This window comes from Spea bombifrons, chromosome 5 (assembly GCF_027358695.1).
Source record: "Spea bombifrons isolate aSpeBom1 chromosome 5, aSpeBom1.2.pri, whole genome shotgun sequence".
Taxonomy (NCBI): Eukaryota; Metazoa; Chordata; class Amphibia; order Anura; family Pelobatidae; genus Spea; species Spea bombifrons.
In genome coordinates this window covers 26,924,314-26,944,096 of record NC_071091.1, presented here as the reverse complement: position 1 = coordinate 26,944,096, position 19,783 = coordinate 26,924,314, and the positions used below count along the sequence as shown (strand labels likewise).

General features: G+C 36.7%; 1 protein-coding gene across 1 annotated transcript in view; it reads right to left on the bottom strand.

Moving 5' to 3' along the window:
• LRRC3B (leucine rich repeat containing 3B) overlaps positions 1–19,116 on the bottom strand; it is a 67,295-nt gene extending 48,179 nt beyond the window's left edge. The window contains exon 1 of the mRNA XM_053467998.1: positions 18,928–19,116. The gene's annotated coding sequence lies outside the window, so the exon portion shown is untranslated. The remainder of the gene's footprint in view (positions 1–18,927) is intronic.
• Positions 19,117–19,783: the final 667 nt, after the last annotated feature.

Here is a 19,783-nt window from a genome sequence, read left to right as displayed (position 1 = left end):
GATGACGAAGCAAAGCCAATCATTCCAAATCCTGTTGGACATGGATGAAGCATGGATGACGGAGTATTCACCCCTGTTATGTGTGAAGAACCATGTGCTTTAGAGTCGATCCTGCAATCGATTAAATGTTCATGTGTAAAGAATCAATGTTCAGCACCTTGCAAATGTTTATCAAACAATCTGCCTTGCACAGAAATGCGTGGGTGCAATGGCGACAAATCCCCCTGACAATTTATATCCGCCTGATTACATCGACAGAGATATCGATGCAGCCGATAAAACAGATTAATAATTTGGATATGTGAACATTACACACCTTTTCTATTATAAACAATTCTGAAAATATCAACTATTAGCAAATTATATAAGACTTGTGAGCAGGGCCGGCCGAAGGCTTAACGCCGCCTGGGGCGAAGTTTAAAATGCCGCCCCCCCTCGCCGACGCGGGGGGGGGCGTCATTTTAAACTTCGCTGACGCCATTATTCTCCCCCCCCCGGTACTTACCTTTAAAAAGTCCTGCCGGCGAGTCTCCCTGCTCTGCCACGGTGCCGGTTTGTAATGCTGAGCGCCGGAAATTGCCGCCACTTCCGGCGCTCATCATTACATGCCGGCACCGAGACTGAACAGGGAGACTCGCCGCAGAGGAGAGAGAGAGGGGCGCCGAGCGGGTAAGCGAAAAACTACTCGGCGCCCCTCTCTCTCTCCTCCGCTTCAAAACAAACAACCAAAAAAAACGCTTGGGGTGGCAAAGTGCCGCCCCTTCTAAAGTGCCGCCTGGGGCAATTGCCCCAGTCGGCTCCATTGTAGGGCCGGCCCTGCTTGTGAGAACTTTCACTGAATATATATATATATATATATATATACATATATATATATATATATATATATGCTTTATATAAAGGACCATCACAGATTTTCTTGGAGCAAGAGCTTACAAGCCCTTCATGACGTATAGTTAAGTTTACGAGCCCTTCATGATGTATAGTTAAGCCACTGAGATGAAAACTGCCACTCTCTTGCCAATGCCAGTTTAATGAATAAACCACAGATTGTTTGTTTTCAAATTTCAGCACTGTTGTGGAATATTCCTTTGATTGGGAAAAGGGGTAAAAATTATGACAATTGTAAAGAAATGGAGTTTAACAATTGGATTTGTATTCATCAGAAACAAATGAACCCATAGGGATTGTTCTATACATACAACTATATTCAATATCACATCAAAGTAAAAACAAAACAAAATTAAATCCGTGGTCCATACAGAGAAAAATACACTGGGAAATACATAAAATACATTCAAAAAAGGTTTAAACAGTTTTTAAAAAAAACTTACAAGAGTACAAAGGAATGCAACCAATAATCTAGATCAAAGTAAAAGGTTGATTCATAGAGGTATTCAATTGTACAGAGACATTATTTTGTCTTGGATTATGGCTGTATCACAAATAACATTGCAGATCTGTAGAAATGTCTACAAAAGAAACTATATCACACTATTAACATTTACTGAAATCTATAATATGTAAAAAGTATTTCTCCAGAAGTCATCCATATTATTCCAGAGTAAGTAACAAAGTACATGTATGTGTGTATATATATATATATATATATATATATATATATTACAATGTTAGTTCATTCATGCCACTTCAGTCCTCCACTCTCACAAACCATTCCCTAAGGACTGTAGGTGTGTGTGTGTTCTTTCCAGGGCAGAGGAAAATATATATGATGGAGGAAAATTAAAAAAGAAAAAATATTTATTTTATTTAGAGTATTTTTAGACAAAGTGAGCTGGACATACGTTGGATTGGGCTAAATGTATTGCTGGTTTTTTGAGGAGAACATATGTAGCACATTGATTGGAAAGCTGTGGAAGACAAATAACTGTGGGCATGATATGCATATTACCAACAACAAAAGCGTTTCAATACCAAATTCATCGTTGGCCCACCCAGGTTATGTGAGAAACAGGGAAAGGTTGGATATATCAACAGTTCACAAATCTTCGTTTTGGAGACCCATGTTTGGTTTTAACCATGCTACCACATGCAGCAATAGAGAAACATGAAATATTTCAGAATTTATGAGATTCATTTCGAAATTGACGAGAGATAGTTGGATCTTAAATTCCTAAATAATAATTTGGAAAGGGGACACAAAGTTAGAAGATTATACAGAACATGAGAGGCTACTCAATGTTGTGGGATCTGCTGTGAGTACAGTGCGTGTAAGGATGGCCTAGGACCAGCTCCATTAAGGACACCAGGATTTAGTTAAAAATGCATGGGAAAGTGGGCATCTCTGTCTTGTACCGTTCATTATTAATACAGAGCTTAACATCGTACCCAGGCTGTTTGAAACTTGTCTAATGACCGGATTAAACGTTTGGTGTTGAAATAAACAAACTTCAATGATCATAACAAAGAACAAAAAATTGAATAGTTTTTTTAACTCTACATGGAACTATTTAATTTGCAGCTGTGATAACACTTTCCATCCTTATCATACTTCACAGAAGGCTACTTCACAATGAATGAATTTCCATATTCAGTCAATTGTCCATTTTTTTTTCCAATATATAGATATAGTGGATGTGCTGCCACTTGGAATAATTTCTGTTGCATTATTCATGTTTTCTGTTCACGTAATTATATGGAGAGAATCACATATTTCTGTTTGTTAAACTGGAAATGCATCTTAATGTTTAATTGCTAGAGTAAGCTGTAATTTGTTACTTTACATTAAAGGGGTTTCACTCTTTCATAGCAGAAAATATTTAAACACTGTCACTTGCCAGTTTCTTAATGCATAGTTGATGAAGTAAGAAAATATTTTATGTGTTTACCACCCACCCTTCACCCTCAGCTACCTTTAAACATGTATGAATGGGTTAAATGCGTATGAGCGGTATGTTTTTGCTGTAAGTGCCCAGAAGTTCCCAGGTATGCCTACTAGTAAAACAGAACTCACATGTCGACTTAAACAGGACTATGACTATACTTGTTAATCCGCATCATCAAATGTCTAGTTTTTATGCTGATTTACGGTTTTTGCCTAAATATTGTTAAAGAATTAAGGAGGGGAGAGAGAAGTCTCCGCACTGGATTCTCCCTTGTGTACACTTGAATAAAGAAGCTCTTGCTTATTCAACTCATTGAACCGGTGTCGTCAAACTTCTTGCCGACATTCAGAGGGTATAGTTTTGGTGCGCATCGTTTTGGTATGCGTGTTTTACTGGGTGGGGGTGGGGGTGGGGAGGCAGTATTTCATCCTAGGAGCCAAGCAGTACAATGACTTGTCTCTGCCCTGTACCCAACCCAAATGTTTCTGTTCCACAACCCCCTGATAGTAAAAAAAGAAGAGGAAATATGTGCAGCTTCACCTCTACACATCTACACTGTCAGTTCCTCCTTCATGGTCTCTGCTGCGTCTGATGCAAAATTTCAAAACATGATGTCCAATCCAAGAACTCAGCAACATCCCGCTGTGTGTAAACCACAGAGGAGGAATTCCCAGCAGAAAGGTTTGTGCTAACCCGCTTTGCAGGCCTCCACCTCTAGGACCTCATTGCTGTTGAGGGAGCCTAAGACATAGCCGCTGTGAGCCTCTAAAGTACAGGACCAAGGGACCTTGTGTTAAAGACAGCCATGCCATGTTGGAGGCATTACATGTTCCCTTGACATATAGTAACAATGACATGGAACGGGTGTCAAATTGCTGCTCTTTTCCAGAGTATTTAAAAGCTTTGGATGAGTTGCATATAGTACAATTGGCCATAGTTATTCAATGTAAATCTGAGACAATCTGCATGGATATTCCTGTGGGCTTCAAGGGGGTAGGTCTAAATTTAGAACTTTACCCCAGAACCTCAGCGTAATAAAGTTTTTTTCTTTCCCATCAGACAACGGGTTCCATTAAATGGTATATCACCTACATTGAGGAAAACAGCCTATGTTTATTTTGGTGATCCAGATGACTAGCCCTCTGCTTTACAAAAGCCAATGATAAAAATAACAGATGATCTGACATAGTCATACCTTTCTAAATACACAAACAGAAGAATGATATGGATTCAAATCATGCTTCTAAAAATAGGTGATGTGTAATTATCTGCTGTTTCAAAAGATAGATCAATAGAAATGTGTTTATTTTTTATCATGGAGGAAGATGTTCTTGCTTTTGTAAAAGGAAAGGCACATAGTAACGTGATGTAGCATCGAATAGAACTTGGTTTGATTTCACATTGTTTATTTCACAGATTTGTTTATCTGTTGCTCTGCAGGTCCCATTGTAAATAGCGGATATTTTGGTTACATTCCAAACTCTTTCCTCACAAACCCTTATTAGTTAGCGGGGTACTCTGGTTGATTAAGACTAAGATATTATATCTCATACCACAAGGCAGCATGATAAGGACTTTCTAGTGAATTGGACCAACAGAATGCCACTATACAGCTGCTACAAACATTGTACTTTGTGAAAACACATTGCTGAAACACAAAATTACACATTTTTTAAACAGTTTTTGGTATTAAAAAAGAGAAAAACCATAGCGGGAGTTCCTCTTAATGCTAGTTTTCTTTTACAATAATGGATTCAAGCTAATTCTAAATTTAGCCAGAAGTTATCATAAAATATATCCACACATATATTTGGTAACAATGTATCTATTAAAAATATAATCATGACAATAAAAGAGATATACTGAAAGGTAAAGATGGCAGTAAAAAAGCAAAGGTCCGCTAAAGGACCCAGGTGCCCGGTGATCTGGCTCTGCGGTAGTAGGGTCGCAGCTTGCACTTAGAGTAAAAGCTGCAGTAAAGACAAGGATACTCTCAAGATAAGAGTGGAAGAGAGGGTCTGATGTTGCTAAAGTGGGAGTGCATGTATGTATAAGTGTATTGTATTAGAGTGTGTATATGTTAGTGTGTAAGTGTACGGTGTAAGAGGAAATGTGTGAGTGCTTGTGTAATTGTGTGGTGTTCAAGTGAGTGTGTGTTAATATATGGTGTTAGTGTGTGTGAGAATAGAGTGTTAGTGTATGGTGTTCACATGTGGTTGTGTAAGCATATCGTTTTAGAATGTGTATAATGTTAGCATTAGTGCGGTGTCTGGTGTTATCGTGTGTGTTAGTGTACAATGTTACCATGATTGTGTCTATGATAGTGTCGGGGTGAGCCAAGGGTTAGTGGTGTGAGGGAGAGTGTACATATGTATAAATGTATGGTGCGAGAATGAGTGGGTGTTAGAGCAAGTATGTGTGTTAGTATGTGTGGGTATTTTAATTAGGAGTATATTGCACCCAGGCACTACTAGCTCTAGGCTTACCCTTAGCAATGTTAGTTTTCTTTTGCAAATGTGTTTAATTAACTAATTTACTATATAATCATTTTACATCTTTCAACAAATTAAGCAAGTTCTTGATCTTTTTATCCTTATTTTCTTTCTCGTTTCCCTGTTTTTGTCAATCTGTTTGGGGACAAAAACCATTACAGCGAACTCAAGTTGTCCATATATTTGCTTGTTTTTAAGTTACAAATTTACCAAACTACTCATATCTGGGAACGTTCCAGAAAAATTTGCTGCTGAGGTATCATCCCTTCGGCCTTCTCAAGAGCTTGTGAGAGTTGAATTGGGCAGGAAGTGGAAATACAGCCCAAACTTGGAGATAAAGGAGCTGTCCTGAAGGCCCACCATCCATATGCTGAGGCAAATACAGCAAGTAACCAAGAACAGCAATCTCTGTCCAGGGATGGATTACGGGGTTTTTTGGGGGCTTGATCTAAAATTTTTGAAAAAGAATGGGAGTTGGCGCACAAAAAGAAGGCAGATGCACAATACACTGCTTTAGTCCAATAACTATCCCTGTGCTTTTCACCTGCCCCGTGCCCCAGTCTTACAACTAATTATAATAATAAAAATAATAATATTATATTGAAAATATATAAAGTATATTCAACGAACTATAGAATTTGCTATCTCATTGTCTGTTTTTTTTTGCTATTTCAGGTTTGTGACCATGAATACAACACCGAATTCTTGTAGACTGACATTTTAATAGAATGCTACCAGCAAAAAAGGCTCTGAATTCATTTACTGTGGATTTTAAAAATTAATATGTATGCCTATGTGTTTTGCTTTGTTTTCAAAGATATGACAGATAAATTTAAATGAAACGTTAGATGTTTATTCCCTCTAGCTATCTCATGGGTTATTTCCCATGATGCTGTAGTTTCAGAATACTAATAGCAGGTCTCATCTTACAGTCTGTTGTTCAGTGGGCAGAGTGTCAGCAAGACACCCCAAAGACCTCTGTGATATTTTCTTATTTCTTAATTTTTACTATAGAAGGGAAAGGTGTTTCCAAATCTCTAATGTCTCATTCTCACAGCGAGATCAATGGGTTGTTTAAACTAGGGGGGATCAATCCATTGAGTGATTAGCCTCCATAATGGGCTGTTTTGGGAGATCAAATATTGCCCATTTGTATTTTGACCTCTGTAGTAAGTTTTATGTAAGACAGACGTCTTTAAATGTCTTTAAAATAAGGCATTTAGTATATTGACTTAACATAAAAACAATTATAAATTGATTATTGATGATCTAGATTATATTTATAATGCATAGATGCTTGTTGAATTGTAAATTGCTGTTATCTCTAACTATCCTCTTGAAAAATATGTATTTTTTATACACAGTAGCTGATGATGATTTTGCAAGTAGGACAGCATTTGTTACAGTAAGATGTAGTTAATTAATGACAAAACTATTAACTGGTGGGACCAGCTACATTTTGGTATTCCAGTTGGAATAATAGATTGTAGTATTAGATTGTAAACTACTTCAAAACTTTCAAAAAAGAGCATGAACAACTTGGACCATCCTACTTCCGAGGGGGGGTCACATGACCCTCTGGTGAAAGTGCAGCTGCTCACATGCATTGTGCAAGAAAGAAGCCTCTAGGAAGTTACAAGCGTGAGGGAAGGTAGAGAGAGCGAGCAGAAGGGGTGAGTGAGGAAGGAAGGAAGGCAGGCAGGGAGAGAGAGTGAGAAAGATGATAAGGAAGTTAGAGAGAAAGGGAGTAAGTATGTATGCCTGCATGCATGATACAGTGAGTGTGTATGTGTTAGCATGAGTGTGTGAGAAAGAATGTGAGCATCACTGTTAAGTGTGTGTGTTAGCATGTGCATGTGTAAATGTGTATTTGAGTGTGTCAGCGTACATATTTTTTTAGCATGAGTGTGTATGTGTTAGTGTGAGAAACTGTAAAATGCGTGCCAGTGTGTATGTTACCAAGATGGGGGGCAAGAGGCTGACAGGGCAACTTGGCTTTACCTGCTCCCCTGGCCAAAAGGTACCAGCTTTCCCCTGCTACTGCCTGGCCTCATCCGCAGGTACATTACTGTGCTTTGCAAAAGTAATCAGCTATCTTTTGAAGGGAAGTACGAAACTCTTGAAATGAAAAGCAGTTGTCAGACCAATTTTATTTAAAAGCCATTACATAAAAGCTACATAACAATGGCATGCCTGCCTGAAGCACTCTCTTTCAAGGAGTGATTGCCTCGAAAGCTTCAGGTGAGCTAAAATCATACTTATGTTGGGTTATGTACAAAATGTCATCTCAGTTCATAGTTTGAGACGTGGCTTTCTCACTGTAGCAACCAATGAAATGTTTCTTTTGATTAGACCCATTCGGTTGCTTGGTAGAATAATTTTGACCATGTTCCATAAACTCAAATTTAAAATCAATTACTTATTCAAGTCGCTTTTAAAAATTCAATTTACTACAGAATTACTACAGGGAATGACCGCTTCTGTAGCGAACCAAGGCAGCATGCAAGTTGCTGAACAGATTCTTTCTAATAGCACAGAATTCCCCCTCGGTAGAAGCAAAACTCATGATAAAAGATTAATACATTAAAATTCTTCTTTTTAATCATGATCAGAATGTTTCTCAAAAGTGCAGCTAAATCGTACATTTCTATAGTATGTAAATTATAATTTTTGCTAGAGAAACTTGTTTTAAAACAAATTCCGATTTATTGATTTCACATCTGTATGTTGATCCTTTAAAATAATAACAATCTGCAAAGTTGTTTTCTCCAAAACCTTAAAGATGATGTATATATATATATATATATATATATATATATATAGATAGATATATAGATCTATATATATCTATATATATCTATATATATAGATATATATTTGGAAACAGCGCTATAGTAGAACATTCCAAGTTTAGATCTTCTTATGTATAACAGCTCACAAATTTTGTCTTTCTGCTACAAATAAGGTTTTCTGACAGCGATAAGTATATTAAAGAGGAAATGTTGCATCTGAGGTAAAACCATAATTCAATTCTGTACCGAAAACCACATTTCATTTCTGTTATTATTTTTATGCAATTTTCTGTTTTTAAGTTACTATATTCTAAAGAAGAGACCTCAGAGGTCATGGCAGACTATGTAACTTTCCATCATTTTCTATAGTAGCTCTATTAATGGCTATTAATTACTACACTGTAATATAAAAAATATTGGCTGTTAAAAAGAATTACCAAGTTTGCAGAAATGTAGTCTATTTCTTTTTTTTAAAAATCTTGCCAGAAAAAAAATCTGATCTAGACAAACTTTATTAAATGGTGTAAGATTCATGTTGGTAAAAGTCAGAGACTAAATATTAATTCAACACATTTAATTGACACATTAGCAGAACCAACAGAACTATAATATATGAAGATTCATAGAAGTAAAATTAAGAAGCTACCGAGGACATTGTAGTATCTAGTGTTATTTTAGTGTACAGAGAACAATATAAACACATTTAAAATCCACGGGGCAAGATATCTGTCCACAAATACAACAGCAATAGTCCTTTCTATACCACAAAAAAAAAATCAGAAATTAATTATAGGGGAGTAATGACATCATATGTATCCAGAAGAGCAAGGAAGGAATGTGACACCACACCACGCTCTACGCACATTATGTCAAGTCTCTCCCTGCCAACACAGCGTAAGTGCAAAGCCATGTATACATCAATCTACCTTACATTAGTGCATCTGATAGGATTCTCCCAACAAGACTGAAACACTTGATAAATATAATGATATGAGTGGAATTGGGCTATATTTACTGACATAGCCAGTACCCCCTGTAACACCCCTAAAACATAATTTTGACAGGACTGTTATCAGATCTTGCATACATGCACACACATAAATTAGACATGGCCATGACTGGCCATATGACTTCTGCTATCAACCCTAAACTAACACACTAATTCCAGCCTTAGAAGTCCCCTTTAGATTTGTCCTAGCCATGATACACTCACATTATAAAATAAAAACCTATAGGCCCATTTTTTTGTTGGCTGAGTTGTTTCCATGGTCCTATCTATTTACAAACCAATTAAATATCCTGATCTTGTTGTAATACCCCTTAGGTGTTATACTTGTAATTTTCTTTATTGTGCTGTTAGTTTGGGAATTTAAGGTAGTGCAGCAATAATCATTGACTAAGCTTAATTAGTATTTTCATTTTTTCTACCCCTCTACAGCTTACTTTCATGAATGCTATATTAACCAAATGGGTCACTAAAATACCTTAATTTTTTGCTTGGATTCGACAAAGGGGAGTTTTCATTACCTCCAGATGTTCTGTAGGTTCTGAAGAAGAGAATAATGGTCCCCCGTACCCTCAACACAACTCTCCATTACTGGTGCGCAGTCAATATAATGAGGGAGCATTTGTCTTTGGTTTCCTACTCACATCTTAATATTGGGAGTTGTATATCTACCTTCAATAGGTAATTTATTCCAGCATAAAGCAGGCAACATTTCAGTCCCTACAGACCTTTATCTAGCCATGGTGTGCTGTGTCCTTTTCCTGGTAGATATGCTATATTGAGACAAAGCAGAGTCCTGGGATTACATGCACCCTTATATGAGTGTTGGGGTATATGCCTGGTTTTGTGAAGTGTTGGCTATTATATATTATATTATATTGAGAGCTGAACAGAGAACAAAAGGTTGAAGCTACAGTATAAGTGGGGCCATATTTTGTCTTGATTAAAAGAACAATCTATTCTTCAAGTTGTATTTTTTTTATTTTCAGTCCATTTTATATGGACCCCAACGTATTTAACTGCATGTAGAATGGTGGTGGCATTTATATAAAATAAAATTTGACTGCTCCCCTGGCTTTCTCCACTTGAACCATGAAGCGTAAGCAGGAGGCATACCTTCCCGCCCATCCTTAGCGATACTCCTGTTGACGTCAGTAGAAAGAGAAGTTTAGACAGCGTTACTGGCTGCTGTTACACCCTTTGACTAGAACGGGAGGGCTACTGAGAATGTATATCACGAGCATCCTATCTTCAGTAGAGAGGGCTCTGGGAGGAGTTAAATAAGACAAAAGTTTAAAGTTACAATATTTTAGAGTTTATGCAAACTAGGCTGAAGTGGACCTTAATTAAAGAACACCTGGTTGTTTAATTGGCATCTGAAATCCTCTAAACAGATTGAGAATAATGATTAGAAACAGTGCGGGCAAAGACTGGAAAGAAGCTTCATTTTAATGGACAATTACTGTGGCATTGCAACATGCACTTTGAAATGTAATTGTTTCAATGAAAAGGATATTGATGTCATTATGAGACAAGGTTTTAACCAAGCAAAATCTTTCAACCTTCAATTAAGTAAGATAATGAAATCTGTTAAATATTATCATATTGTGCTACATTTTGTGCTATGGGCAAAACAGATAGCACAAGACAAAGGAACATGCACAGTATTTCCAATTAGATAGCTGAAAGGTTCTCAATACAATCTCCATATGAAAATATTCTAAATTAAAAGCTTAATGGCCATATAGCTTTTGAAATGTAATTCAAGTTTGTCAAGTTATTATTCCTAAGCAGCTATTATAGACACAACACAATACATAGCTGCAAAATATTGGTGTTAAAATTGTATCTGTAGATATAATTGTAACTATAATTGCACAGAACTGCTCTTGAATTTGCATATAATTTATTGGTAACAAACTATTTTTTTAAGGTTTTTAATCACTGAATGTTAAGCCATAATTAACTAAAGACCTAAGTCTGGGAGAAACCCTTTTGCAACCATTACCATATACCATACCATGTACATCTTGAAAAGATGTCCCTAGAGGACTGATGACATACATGATAGATCATGGGTAAAAACCAGTCCCATATCAGGTTACCATTGTAGCTGGCCTCTCCATGACTGCAGTGGTCATCCTACAGCAGATTCCGTGCATGTGATCATTTCTACAGTCAATAACATGCACGGATACAGTCAGATGACAAAGGCAGTGCATGTAAACACTGCCTTTGTCTCTGTTCTCTGTCACCTTCTCACTGTGATCCTAAACAGAAAAAAGATACCCAGGTTTAAAAAAATTAAAATATTTGAATTTTTTTTTTTATCTGACATGGAGTTAATATTTATATGTAATTTTTATGTATATTGGATAGTTAGTGTGGTAAAGGCTAGTTTTTTGGTAATTAGTTAAATAAGGTTGGGTAATGTAAAAATGTAAAACAAAAAAAACCTTAAAAAATAAAACTTAAATGTAAATTAAATTGGTTTATTTTTAAATTAGGCAAGTTAACCTATATTTTTGGTATTTTTTCACATGTATAGTAGCTGTGGATAGTTTATGTGCATACTGTGAACACTGTATATATCGTTTTTTGTTATTTTTCATAAAAAATAATGGCTTGAATATATAAATATGGTTTTAAAAAATAGAAAAAAAATATTTGTGAGTGCACTTAATGAGAAAGAGGAAAATAACTAGACTTGTGCATTCATATTATTACGGCGAACATGAAAACGAGCACGAAAGATGCGTTTTCGTTGTTCAGCCCGAATACCGAAGAAACGGGCATGGCGGCGGCAAAACGTACATGAAGATGAAGACACACAACACGAAGAATCTTCGTGTCCGTCTACGTCTTCGTTTACTAATCTCCCTGGTCCCTTCCCCATCAGGTGCACTTCATTGGTTGATGGCAGAGGAGGCCCCTGCCGGTAAGCAATAGAGTTGCTTGTACGGACCCTTAAAATCCTGGCGCCAAAGCTGCTGCGTAGTAAGTACCGCGTTAACCCCGTATTAACCCCGTATTAACCCCTTCTACAAAAAACAAAGAAGAAAAAAAAACAAACACAAAGAATATACACGAATATTCGCCCGAACTGAACACAGGAACGGGTGAATATTCGTGGAATACGAAGATTTTTTCCCCATGAAGACGAGCACGAAGACGAACACGAAGAGTTGGCCGGCGCCCAAGTCTAGAAATAACTGTTGAAGAAAGGCACAAACACAAAAGTTGCTCTGGTCCTGGGAATCAAAAAAAAACAAACCTGATCCATAAGGGGTTAATAGCTTTAAAAAGTAAGACAGGGAACCTGCTAAACCTAAATTGATTTTAACTTGGGTTAAATAAAGTATGGTTTGGGATTCAATTACCTGTTTAAAATAACATTCTCAGAGGTGCAATCTAGACAACGACCGCTAAAAAAGCTGCAATGAAAGCTAATGGAAAGATTTCCACTTAAATGGGGTCTGTGAAAAAATAGGACGTTAAAAATGATTTTAGTTTGATTTTCTAGAGGATCATAAAGCAGGTCTAGAAATTTGTAGACAGGTCTAATTTCAGTAAACTTAAACAAGCTTATATACAATTTAGCGCTGACAAATTAACCCTTTCATTTACTGATTACATTTAATAGGTGCCAGCATTACAATGCGATACATAAATAGTTTACGTACAGTGTATGTATAGAATATACTAATTACTAATAATTACAATAACAGTTAAAGCAAAAATAATAATAATAATTATGAATAAATTCATAACTGTTTGGTTATATTTTATATTTAAAGGTGCCAGCACTGCAAGGCAATTTAACTGTGTCAGAATAATTTTTGACTCTGGTTGCCTTACTTGTTTTCTGTGACATTGCTACAAATGTGTACTTTTAAATAATTACATCACAAACTTTATATATATATATACTTTATATATATATATATATATATATATATATATATATACACTTTTTTCTACAAAACTATCATGTATTCCGACACAGTGAAAATGTTAACAAAACACCATTCAATGCTGGTACCTTTTTACATTGTAATATTAATTAAAGGTTTTTGTAAATATCATTATCAATGAAAAAAATAAAAAATATAATATGTAATATAGTTTCCAAATGTACAGCAGCAACCCAAGATCGACTTTATTTATAAAGTTGCTGTGAAGAAAATATGCCATTGTTTGTTTTTAGAGGATGTCTTTACACGAGTCTGTTTGTGAGTGCAATATTATATATTTCATATCAATGCCATATAATAATAATTATTATTATTGTGTTTCTTTTTTTTTGTCCCCATCGTATACATATGATATTACTTAAATTCAGGCTAATCCAACCCTACATAAACTACAAAATATGAAACTAAACTATGTCTGGCTTTCCAATCTGCATTTCTAGCACCACTACTTTATTTGTGTCACTCATTACTTATTTAGATGTTCTTTGTACATTAATTTGTTATGATGATTATTATTAATCATCATTTTTACATTAAATAACATAGACATCATTTGAAGATGTTTACTGCTCACAACATTTGCAAAACAGATAAATATATTGGCAATGTGTTGGATTTTTGTGTTAAAGTTGTATTTGTCTTGCTTGAGCTTTCTGTTCCTACCAAGGGTATATGGACCCATTTTTTACAGATAGTTTAACTTAATTGAACCTCATTGTTCAGTTACTTTATCTGAATTGGCTACCCAGAGGTTTGATTTGATCTGCTTAGACAAGCACTGATTGTTAATTGGAAATAGCTTTCCTTATGAGGAAGTTCTGAGATATGTTCACTGAACGTGTCCAAGAAGTTGAGTAAGCACGTGTTTTCACTATACGCTCTGAGAGTTAAATGGCCGAACACTGCCTAGCACTTTAGAAGTAAAGGAGGGTCATGGAATCAGGCCCAATGAGGGAATAATTAGAAGTGCTTAGTTATAAAGTACCATGATAATCCTTTGTGCAGTGAAAGAATAAGAGGACCCTTCTGGGAGAAAATAAGGGAGTACAATGAGTTGTAAAGCATGACTAGGTAAGTTCTGGAAGCAAGCTTAGGCGGAATAGTATGGTGCTATGTAAATCAATGAATAATAATAAATGATAAAGGCTAAAGATGGAGTTGTAACCTGAAATTAATGAGAGAAACTGTTAGGCATGAAGACGGAATGCTCAATGTCCATGTGAGGAGGTAAGACTGTGCAAGATACTATCTGGTACTGCTACACCATTCCAATGCTTGGAAGTAATTAGAGAGCAATTAAACAGCAGTATCATGAAAAGGTGATATAATGTGAACACTTGGAAATGTTTAAGAGAGAATATAAAAAGTAATATGATAAAAAGGTCAGGGAAATAAATATATTAGATAAAGGTATGAGATTAGAAGTCTAAGGGGCACTGATGATACAGTATATGGAGAAGGATTGTGATGGGGAGGAGATGAAAGAGGGTAACATGGAATAAAGGGCCCAACCACAGTGGGAAATTGGCATATGTGGTCTAATAAAAAATGTAATTTAAGTGTCATCAGGTTACCTTATTGCAATACCCAATAAGACACTTTAGTCTTTAGTCCTTTAAGCAGACGTCAGGCTTTTGTGGGATAGCCCACACTGTCCACTAGAGGGTTTTGGTTTATAAATCAGGTAGTTTTGTAAATATAATCTTCTTCTATTTAAATAGCATCCTTTTTTTATAGAAACAGCTATGAATAACAAGATCATGGGAGTGTCCCACTGTAATGGTTGAAGGTAATGTCTGGTTCCCGGGAGAGGATGATCATCCACCGACATAGAGAGAAACGTATATTCGTACCTAGTAAGTGTTCAACCCGGAGTTCCATGGTTTTTACCCCAATTTCAGAGTCTTGGGGTCAAACCAACCAGAGCTAACTCTTTTAAATTGTGTTGCAGTTTCATGATATTTGATTGGAAATGTAAGAGTTACACTGGACCACCCAGATATCCATCCCTGGTCCTAATGCTTTCATCCATCCTCTGGCAATCACTAATGTCCACCATATCTCCTTCTCCTACAGGTATGAATATCCCATATTTCATTTGAACCCCTCATCTCCTGCTGTTACCCCTGTTTTCCACCTGGTATGTCTGTATCCTGCCTGTCTCCATACCCTGCTGCTATCAAAGGGTTAAATTTGGTGCCCTCTACTCTAGCTTAATTGCATTTGTTAGCCAAGGTGTGAAACATCTGCCTCCTGTATGCAATCACCTTATCTGACCACTTGTGAGGAAGCCCTATATATTCCTAGACCTCACTCGGAAACAAGCTTGCTTGGAAATGTAGCTGCTGTGGCCTCTCCCCGAGTGGCCTCCTTATAAGTGGCTATGTAAGAGTTACACTGAAGTTAAACGGGAGGGAAACGACATACCAGGTACCATTGCAGAAAGCGGCTACAACACCATCGGAACCAGATCAACTCATCCCCATCCAAGCAGTCCTCTCCTATTGTCTCACTTGCCCCTCAACCACCGACTAGATTGTAAGCTCGCAAGAGCAGGGCCCTCTTCTCCTTTTGTACCAGTTTGTTATTGTATGTGTATGTGTGTGTTTTTGTATGTCACAATTAACTCAGAATGTCTTTACCTGTTGACAAGTTGAAAAAAGCTTTCAAAAAAATGTGTCCCCATCCCACTTGGATGTGCATCTCTTAAAGACAAGAAAGTTTTTTTAAAAAATTACATTTTTTTAAATTCACTGAATTTTTATCAGCATCAAGGATCCAGGGACATTCTAAATATACTATTAATTTAAAGATGTCACATCCATACTATTTCCTTTTTTCATTTATCTCTTTTTACTTTTTAATTGGGTTTTTTTTTCTGCCCTGCCTTATCCATGAGAACTAGTAAAGGTTTTTATACACACACAAGGAAAAATAATAACAATTATCCAACACTGATGCATGCAAGAAAACGAGTCCCCCTATTATTTCATTCACCCATTTACAATGCTAAAATGTGAGCTAGCAGGAGAAAATTGCATGCATTTGTATTTCCTTTCATAATCCAGATGCAGGAAATGCATGGTTCATTAACGGCAACCCTGATTTGTAATTTTAATGGCAGTTTTCCTTTTGTAAAATATTCCAGTCATAAGAGACTGGTGAAGCCAGGCAGAAATTGCCCAGTTTAATATACGATATACTTAGGCTAACAACCCACAGCAGCAAGTATTCAGTCAAGCGTTGTGAAATCAATTGTTTTCACTGTAACAGCATAAAGACACCTTACAAAGGAAATTCCCCCAACGCTACACAGATACTTTTCTATTGAAAAAAAAAAATAGAATAATTCAAGAAAAACAAAATATCAGATCAGGAACATCAGAATAAAGTGGACATCATTAAAATAAAATGAATATTGCAGAACAATAATCAGACGGTGGTCCAGTTACATGCATTATATCAAAATTATATCTAGTGGTAGTCAGGCTGTTCAAAAATAGCATTTATCTTGTATTCAAGAGACAAGGCATGTTGTGCGCTATACACAAACACAATGTCATTCACAAACAATGTATCTACAAATAAACTGGAAACTGATGTGTTAAAGGCCTAAGGGACAATGAGAACAATTTGCAGACCCAGCAGAATAAATTGGCATTTCACTGTGGATATTCTCATTAAAGAAATATTACCAGTTCTTCTATTTAGATCTTATGCGACTTAAATAAAACACCGTATAACTGTATAAAGAATTATCAGTACGGAATTTCAATATTCCTACATGACCCTGTCATGTAACCTGTGTGTTAAATACTACTTTACAGTTACCCACAGAAAGCTATCCTTCTACTGCTCGCAATACATCAATATAACAATTTAAGGTGAAGAAGGAAAGTAGTTCAACTGCCTTTACTAAAATTATTCACTATTTGAGAAAAGAAAAGCATCAACTTAAATGTTCCAGTACCAGGATTCCAGCCAAGCTTTAACCCTTTACATAACGAAAATTTTAACAGTGCTACGTCTATCTTTCAAGCACCGAAATAGTTAACAGAATTACGAACAGCTTTAAAAGTATTTTAGTTGCCCCATTTTGGCAAGTTAAAATGTGTTGTGTATTGCATTGTATGTCTTGTACCCCAATCCATTACACATTGTCATTCCTATATATTGTTACCATCTGATAAGTTAAAGTAGTTAATAACATAGAAATATATATAGAAACAATTAGTATTCATTATAAGCATAGTAAATAAAAGGAAATACCTCTGCCATTGTCCCTGGAGCTGCCAGATACTGATTTTTCTCTTTTCCAATCAAAGCTAATCTCATTGCCTTTATCTGTTCTTCCAATTTTCTCTCTCTTCCTTTGATTTGTTTTTTAAACTCTTTTTCTTTTCAAGCTCTTCTTTCTTATAAATTCAGAACTCCTCACTGAGTCTGATTGCAAAAACAACCTGCATAATGCACAGCCCCATCAGCCTCTTTGCACCCTGCTGATTCCTACATAACTATGGATAAATAATACTTTGTTGTGGCTACAGGATCACAATATACCTAGCAAAACCACAGGCTGCTGCACACTTTGCATAACATATTCCCTTCTCTCTGTCAACACCTGATTTTTTGTCTTTAATTCTAGTGATTTTAGTCAATTACCCTCTCAGTGAGATGGATTCATTCATTCACCTATGCCCGAACACACACAGATTAAGCAAGTGCTTCCTGAAGACCTTTAATTTCAGGCTAGCTTCAGTGGCCTCAAGTACAGGGTTGGTATAAGGGGCACAGTGCCCAGCCTTGGCTTCATTTTCAGTAATCACCAGCTGTATTCAACACACATAAATAACCTCATCATATCCCTCTCTATAAACAGCACACTTTATGTAGCCTGTGATCCCTGGTGTACTGAGTCTGTGATATAATATATATGAGTACTATATGTGTTTATATTTGTGTAAACACTGCCTGTGTATATATGTGTGTGGTCTTTTGTATATCATACAAGGATGGACAATCTATGAGCAATAAGGACTGAATAATAATACAATATGCATGCATATACATACTAATACTAATATAATTATTCAATACAGGCTATACATGAATAGTACATATCATATACTGTATATAAATCTATTGTATATATATATATATATATGTGTGTGTGTAAATATTTGTTTACATATGTGTGTGTATATATATGCATGTGCATATATAAATATACAGATACAGATGCATGCTTGTTGAAAGATTGTAAACAAATTAGCAAAACATTAAAGGCATAAAAAGCAAACAAATGCAAATATTGTAAATCTGCCATTATAAACTGAAATGAAATTATCTATGCCCATCTTCTTGGTTCTGTTCTTACAACACACTTTATGACCAAATCATTATTTTGACTGTAGCTGATGATGTAACATTCTAGACTGGAAATAATAGTTGTTGGAAGGAATTCTGGAGATTAAATGGGGGGGGTTAAAAGCATAGAAAACTCATTACCAGATATAAAATATAGTGATAGGGGGGCTGGTACAGGAGGAACCCAGCAGCAGTGCTGGAATGGGGATCATTCCCTTTAGGGGCAACTCAGTACTGAAACTTGATGGAGTTAAATACCGATACACCTACAGGCTTCATGCACCAGCCATCATCATGTGCACAGAACACAAACCCAAGAAGACACAGCTCACATCACACAGTTTTAGATCATACATCAGGACAGAAAGCTTAGAAAGGCTGATGACAAAAGAAGAGACAGAGCCTGCGCTGATGCAGCTTAAGAGCAACAGGCGTCATAACAGCTCTTACCTGGAGAAACTACCTCACCCCACTGGAAGGAGATGGGGAGAGGGACATCATGCTGCTGGAGGCTGTGGTCGCTATGTATGTAGCCCGGGTGCCTCTGCCTTGGATGTCAGGGATCTCCTCTGTGCATCCTGAGGCTTGCCAGGGTTTGGAGAGGGCTCCCTCCAGCTGCTACCCCTCCTCCGGGGGAGGAGAGACCGGGCGAACGTGGAGGAGACAGACAATGAAGAAGCTGCACACACACACACACACTAACATACACACGAACACACACACAGCCAGCACTGTCTGACTGAACAGATCCTCAGCAGCGAGGAGCTCCTGGGTGCTGATGTGGGTGGCTTGGTGGGTGTGACTGTACGCGAGTGGCATCTCGAGTGGTGCGATCGTGATCTTCAGACATGACCCTGTCTTCATGCAATAATCACTGAGCAGCCATCACACTGGAATTTCTGTACCAAGCCCTGCTGCTGGGGTAGGGAACCAGGCAGGTCATAGAACCCTGTCTAGCATAAATAATTCCACTCAGGATTGTGGAATCCAAGGATTCATTCAAACATGCTATGAAAAAGAGCCCCTTGGTGTTCAGCAGCATCTTACATTCAGATCCATTTCTTTTGGACTCAGTACTGAATTTTAGTAAATATTAATATGGCCATTAAGGTTGGGGGGAAAAAAGACACAAGCCCATCAACCTCAGCTTGTTGTTGATCTAGAAGAAGGCAAAAACCTCAAAATGTAATGAAGGGGAAAGTTTCTTCTTGGAACCAAAAATCTGGTATTTTTCACTGGATCAACAACCCATAGTCATGTCCTTGGGTTAACTATTTTGTAACATAATTTTAGCAAACGATTTTGC